This window comes from Theobroma umbraticum, unplaced genomic scaffold (genome assembly GCF_002168275.2).
Source record: "Theobroma umbraticum cultivar Fairchild unplaced genomic scaffold, ASM216827v3 scaffold_95.0, whole genome shotgun sequence".
Lineage (NCBI taxonomy): Eukaryota > Viridiplantae > Streptophyta > Magnoliopsida > Malvales > Malvaceae > Theobroma > Theobroma umbraticum.
In genome coordinates, this window is record NW_018397257.1 from 7,209,148 (window position 1) to 7,216,801 (window position 7,654).

Here is a 7,654-nt window from a genome sequence, read left to right on the forward strand (position 1 = left end):
TTTTAACCTAACTATATAAGTCACTTTTTAACTATTTTTCACATGAAAGTTTTTCACAATTGAAGAAAACGTAGTTTTTTTTTCAGAAAAAGAAAGATATTTTCTTTCTCTGCCACCACTCACTTTGTGTGAAAGAGAAAATTGTTTATGAAGCAATTTTTAAGAGAGGTTTGGCTAAGATTGTGCAAAAGATAAAAAGGACAATTGTTGTCCTTTTTACTAGCACAAAGTATAGTTAAAAACTCTCTCCTTTGTTGAAGGTTCAAGTGCAATCATGTGTACTACCATTGGAGGTCAAGCACTTGATTAGCTAGTGTTTTTGCTCCTTGTGGTGTTCGCGGGATTCCTTCAGGAAGTGCTATTATGATTACGAAATTATTTGGCAAGATAACTTTCTGAATAATAATTTATTTTGTGCTTTTATATGTTAAATATCACTAAGGTGATCCATGGGTGGAGGCATGTTTTGATTGTTTAGTTATAAGCTTTAATTTCCTTTCTGCTATGTAGTTTGAGCATGCCATCCATAGCCAAATCCATTATAGGCTAGGTTGAAAAACCCTATAATAATGTTGCCAAGCCAAACTAATAAGCTCAAAAAACCTTCAACTCAAGGCCTAAAAAGCAAAGGTGACCTAGACCCAAATAGCCATGCCTTTAATACTCTACTCCTAAAGTCGACTGCAATGGAAGCAAGCTTCAAGCTTTTTGTGATATGCATGGATTTGTAGATAATAGCCAAAGACCTTTTTTGGGCCACACATAGCCCAACAGTAGTGCCTAACTTTTCTCAACCCATACCATGTTTTCCTTATCTAATCATGCTTGATGATTCATAGCCAAATCCATTATGGGCTAGGTTGAAAACCCTATAATAATGTTGCCAAGCCAAACTAATAAGCTCAAAAAACCTTCAACTCAAGGCCTAAAAAGCAAAGGTGACCTAGACCCAAATAGCCATGCCTTTATACTCTACTCCTAAAGTCGACTGCAATGGAAGCAAGCTTCAAGCTTTTTGTGATATACATGGATTGTAGATAATAGCCAAAGACCTTTTTTGGGCCACACATAGCCCAACAGTAATGCCTAACTTTTCTCAACCCATATCATGTTTTCCTTATCTAATCATGCTTGATGATTCACAATAAATCAAACATTCAAAAAACCATCATCACCATTGAGTCATTCAGGAATGATGAGCCGCCTTGACCCAAAAATTGGAGCATTGTTGAGGAGGTTGTGAAAAAAGCCAAATTAAAAGATAGAAAAAAAGGAAAAAGCAACCTAAGAGAAAAAAAAATGGTAGCAAACAGTTGGTGGAGGAATCTCCAGTTGCAAATATCTTTATTTCTAATAGGGATATCATGAATCGAAACACAATAATAATGTGTATAGTAGAGGATATAGAATTTTGGAATGAGGCTTGGTCTTTGTCCTTAAGGAGCGAAACATCATGTGCTTAAGAAAATTATGCAAATGGAGGTTGATGATGCTAAGTAAGTTAGGAGGTTATTTCATGTCCTACAATAATTTTTTGATTTGGTTAATTTGGGTGCAATAATAATCATGACCCACTTTTTAAGATTTCATTTGTTTAGGCAAAATTTATTTTTTTGATGCATTTATCTTTAACCTATATTTTAAGACCATTGTCGTTCTTTACTTGGCGATTTTGGCAATTTTTAGGTAATGCTATCTTTTTGTGTATTTGATATTTTAGCAATTTTGATATTTTGAGTATTATCTCATTGATTTATATGGGTGAATTCTTCTGGTTTTTTCTCCTTTAGAGGCTATTATTTTTATTTCTAGTATTCTGGCAACCATGGAATTTTGGTAGCTTCGAGTATTACTTTGTAGAATTTTTGAGAGAATTACTTTTGGTATCTTCTATTTGTTCAAGCACAGGTGGATTATTCTTTTTAGCTCCATTTTTTAATTTTATTCTTTAGTGGGTTTGGTTATCTTTTTGGCAACAATGCAAATATTTTCATGGTATACTCGTGGTCTTGGGAATTGCCTTAAGACTAAGATGATCTTCAATTCCACTGGTAGCTCTTGAAAGGCTATTGGTGAAGTAAATTCTTCTCACACATTAAAGCAAGGTAATTCTTTTACTGATTCCCTTGCTAAACATAGTGTTCATAGGACAGAAATGTTTTCAACATGGCGGTGACCCTTGTTTGCTCTATTTTTTTTATTGTGAGTGGTTTCTTTCTTATGCCTTATTTGCTTTCCTATTGATTAGGAAATGCTTAATGCGATGCAAGCTTTTTTTTTGGGGGAGGGGGTGTGGATAGTTATGGATTCATGTAATTATGTTTGGTGCTAAGTTGGATGCAATTGTTGTTCCATACTTTCTTGTCACTCCTTGACTATGCGGTTATGTTTTGATATATTTGCGCAATATGGTAGATTTCCCATGCTATTATTAGAGTCTTCAGTATAAGTTCTACTATATGTGATATTGTAATCTAGTGGTTTTCTATGCTATTAGGGGTTTTGTTTGCATATGATTTGCTAAGCTATTGGTGTCTCCTATTGTTGGGTTTTAGTTGCTCTTTATTGGACTGAATGGTGTAGCTATGTGTGGAAAGGCATTGGTTGATAAATGTACCTATCTAGATTAATTTTTTGATTAACATAATACAGTTGTGTCCTCATGCTTGTTAGGGATTAATATGTTTGTACTAAGATGCTTCTCATTTTCATGTTTCCTTGTTAATGGGTGTATGGTTTGCATTTTTAAATGTTTAGTTCATCTGTTGTAAAGTATGTTTAGGTGTTTATGTTGGAAGGATCAATGGTGGCTTTACTTTTTTTGCTATGATCCTTTGTAATGTGGTTATTTGGATTTATGTGGTGTGTTCATTAAGCATATTGTAAGAAGATAGACCCGTGTTGAGGTTTTGTCTTCCTTGTTACTTGGCTATGCAAGATATTGTATTAGTTTCATGATACACAATAAAACTATATCTTTGATTGACGAAAACAAATAGTCAAAACAGATGTTTAAGGCCATGAAACATGCTGATGGTGCTGCAATAGAACAAAACTGATGGTAATGATATTTCTAGGAATGGTTATGTACAGAATGAGTTAATAGGTTGGTGTGAAACCTTAACATTTATAAGAGGTTATTTAAATAAATCCTTTAGTAAGCATATAAATTTACACTTTCGAACTAATATTTTGAACTTTTTTTTTCAAAAAATCTTATATTTTAAGCTATTAAGTTTATTTAAAGTATTATAGAGAGAGATAGATCAAAATGAGTGTATTTTGAAGTAAAATTTACATTCTTGAGCTGAAGTATTGATACTCATGAATAAGGTATTAATACTTGTTGCCCAAAATACTTTAGAAAATGATTTTGAAGAATAAGTATTGGTACCTCATTCATAAGTGTTGACACTTGAAACCCAACATTGAAGTTATCGATACTTGAAACTGTTAGCTTTATTAGCTTTAAAATGATTATAGTTTCGAAATGACAAAAGTGATCAAAATTTCTTTAATGATCTTAGAACTTGTTTGAGCGATCTTTGAGCTTGTTTGAATGATTTTTAAAGTTGTTTGAATATGTTTTTGAACTCAATTTATTAATGTTAAAAACTTTCATGCACTTACTTTTGAAATGCATAAGTGTTTCCATGTGAAAAATGAACAAAATTACTTGAATGATCTTTGAACTTATTTGAATGATTTTTGAATTTTTTTGAATGAGTATTTGAACTTGTTTGAATGGTTTTTAAACTTGTTTATTAAATTTTGAAGATCCTAAATGTTTTCATGTGAAAAGTTTTAAAAATTACTTGAATGAGTTTTCAAATTACTTGAATGATTTTTGAACTTGTTTGAATAGTTTTCAAACTTGTTTAAATTAGTTTTAAACCTCCTTTACATTTGATTTTGAAATGTCTAAGTATTTAGCATCAAATTGGGTTCAAAAAGATGACTTTTCTATGTTTTAAACTACAAGTTTCGATACTTTGGTCAAAAGTATTGATACAGTTTAAATAGAATTGTTCTACCCAAAAGGTATAGATACATTTCCCAATGTATGGATACAGTGTATCGATACATTTGGTTATTGTATCCATACATTTGGTCTAGAACTAGCCATTACACAAGAAAATCAAACGAAAAACGACTATTTTCTTTACCAAATCTTCTCCAACGACTTCAAAGTTTCTCAAACTGTAAAAAGGACTTTTCCAACACATTTACAAGGTAAGAAGAGTTAAAAAAAATCATTTGAATAAGAATCAAACCTTATGAAGAAAAAGAAGAAAAAGAAAGAGAAACCAAGCTAAAGCAAGCAAATTCAATTCTTTCACTAAGCTTTTAAGCTTTCTTGTCCTATAATTCCTTTGTGTCTTCATTTTTATCTTTTGTAATCATTTTTATACTCATTATACTCTTCCTACATTGTATTTGCTTAGCAAAGTCCACCTTTCAGAGATATCCTGATATTTAAAATTATAAGAGAGAAAAGGTTGGGCCTTAGGTTGTGCTTGATCCATAAGAGGCATTGCATTGAGAGGTTATGCTTGATCCTTGAAAGACATTATAAAAGTTATGCTTGAACCTTAAAAAGTATTTTTCATAATGGATTTGAAATTTCTTGGTAAGCTAAAGGAGAAAACGTAGGCAAGGAGGCTGAACCTTTATAAAAATATTACGTCTTCTCTCTTTATTTTTCACTCCTTAAATTTATGCATTTAAATTAAAGAATTTATCAAATTTGTTTTTAACTTGTTTATTGTTTAATTTACTTTTCAAATTATTATTGACACACTATCAAAATTGTGATTTATGTAAAACCTCTTTCCCTATGTCTGCCCACTGAGTTTTATAACTCACATACGAAAGATGTAATTGTTTTATTTTAGATCAGTAGCTTGCTTGGCTTGCCACTTTGTGGAGGAGTTTCACAACTTGTATGTTGGTAGGTGTGGTAGAACCTTTTTTCAAGCCCCTCGTATTGTTACACTTCGTTGTGGTGTCAAGTCAAGTCTTTATTATTATGTTTATATGAAGTTAAACACTTTTATTTATGTAGCCATGAATTGACATTGTACTTGTTATGGTTTTTTTTTTTTGAAAGTTGAAGATAAATTTCATTAATGAAAGGCTTTACAATAAAACTTCATTAAAGAAAGGCTTTAAAAAAGCTACTTAATAGGGCCAGAAATCTACTTAACCCATAAAATGAAAAGAAGCAAATTTACACAAGCTCAAGAGCCAACCTTAGGTTGCTATGAGATCAACATAAACGACCAACATAAAACAAAGAACAACCAAAAACACTAAAAGGACAGAAACAATAAAAAATCATCCCACCAATCATCACATAACAACTCAAGAGGATCAAAAGGATCACCCTATACATAAAGCAAAAAGCAATCCCAACCAAGAAAAAAGTGATGAACTTGGTTCTACATAATAGCCTTAAACAAAAACACAAGACTAAAAAGAAGGACAACCTGCTTGTACAACCAAGCAATAAGCAAACAACACTAAATGAGTACAAGAAGAATTAGAAGGAATCCATCTTAACGATGAACCAAAAATTTCCAGTAAATCGTTGTCTTTTAAAACCCCTTTCGTAGCAAGCGAATCAACAATCTAATTTCTTTCATGCAATACGTGTTGAACCCTTCATTCACTCACCTAATTTTTCAAACTCTTTATTTTGCCAAGATGGCAATTTAGCTTTTACCAAAATAGCCACTCTAAGTGTTACAAGGTCGAAAAGCTACAAGGCATCCCAACACTTTCCTTGGAAAACTATCTCGTTCCTACATAGCCATAAAGACCACGCGATAATGAAAAAAGCCATTCTCTATATTTTAAAATCTCATTCTTTCATTGTAACAAAATTACATGACAAGAAGGATTGTACTTCATTAGGAGATGTCAAAGAATATCCCCAAAACTTGCACGGCAATGCCCAAAATTCTTCACATTCAACAAAAGAAGCAAGTGTTTAATGCTTTCTTGGTCTTTATTTTTTGTCTTTTTGGCTAAGTTAATATTTTATTACAATGTTAAAAAATGAGCACCTATCCAAGGGAATAAACGAAGCATCTCACACCAACTTGGTTACAAGAATACAATAAAGCAACAAATAAGGCATAAAGCCCTCTCACTCGATAACATGCCTATATTTATGGACATCCAATCTTGTTAACATAACAAGTAACCCATATCTGACTATAACCAACCAAATTAAGAAAAGTAAACAATCTTATTCTAAAAATAGCCATACAACCATATCAAAACATAAAGAATGATAGATCTAAAATTATCAAGCAGATTTCCTTCTCTGTTTCCTACCAAATATCAGCCATTTCATTAGAACACACCTTATTTAACCAACATCCATTGAATCACTACCTCCTTTATTAAGAAAATAAAATTACACGTAAATCGCTTCAACTCTCCAATTCACTTCATTGTCACACTTAAACAAAAACAAAGGTTAATCTTTGAGCAAACTTACATCAAGCCTTCATCAAACATCACAACAAGTCATTAAAAACAATAAACGGTAGAACATAACACCCAAAAACATTGCCATCAACTACCATTAATCTATCAATTCCAACCTAGACATAGCATACTCTTAGAGAAAGAAAAAGACAAAGACAAAACACCAACACAACTCTAAATAGGCACCACCTCACTTAGAATAGAGCAGACAAAAATAATCTCCAATGAAAGAAAAGTTTATAAAGTAGCTTATTTTTATGTACTTAATGAAAACCTACACTCCACATCTCTCATTTAATTCTCTCTATTGGTTGTTTCATGTGTTGAAATCCATTCCTGTTTGGTGAAGGATTAATGCTCTATATTTCCCACAATTCACCTTAGCTCCATTCGACTGGATCTGTAACCCTATCTACATCATCTTTAAAACCAAAGATTTGAAATATAAATTCCCCTCCTAAATTAATGTTTTTTGGATTAGTATCATGTCACCCTTAAATTTCATGACACTATCCTTTAAAACCTTGTCAATCACATTACTACACTTACCTTTAATTTACGGAGACATAATTTTCATACTTACAATTAACAACAAGCCTTCCTCATTCTATTAATCCCTTCACTTCAATAATTAGGTATTGATTGAAAACCCCCATATCAACAACACTTTTGAGCACACATATGATCAAAATAAATCCCAATAAAAAATAATAAAACCAAAATAATTATCATCAACACCTAATCAAAGAATAAATCTTAATCCCCTTAAAACAAGCATTAATTACAACATAAACAACATGCTCAAAGTCAGGCTTATCAACCTACCTTACTACTTCTTATTGGCTAAGGAGATCCCCTCCACCTTCATAAATCTTCACACAATCTCCTTTTCATTGGAGATTGTTTTTAGGCCAAATCTTTTTCCCAACTTCCATATTTCCTTTGCCTCGTCAATAATCAATTTATTTCTATTTCTAATGTCACTATCTAATACTGATTCATTCACCATTACTTTGGTTGCATGATTTTTCCCTATTTTCTTTTTCCATTTGCCTTTCTTGCTTTTACCTTTGAATTTCAACATTTTTCCTTCACTTAAATGATCCTTGACTTCTCTTAGCAGACATGATTTTTGATTTTTGTGTTTACTAGATAG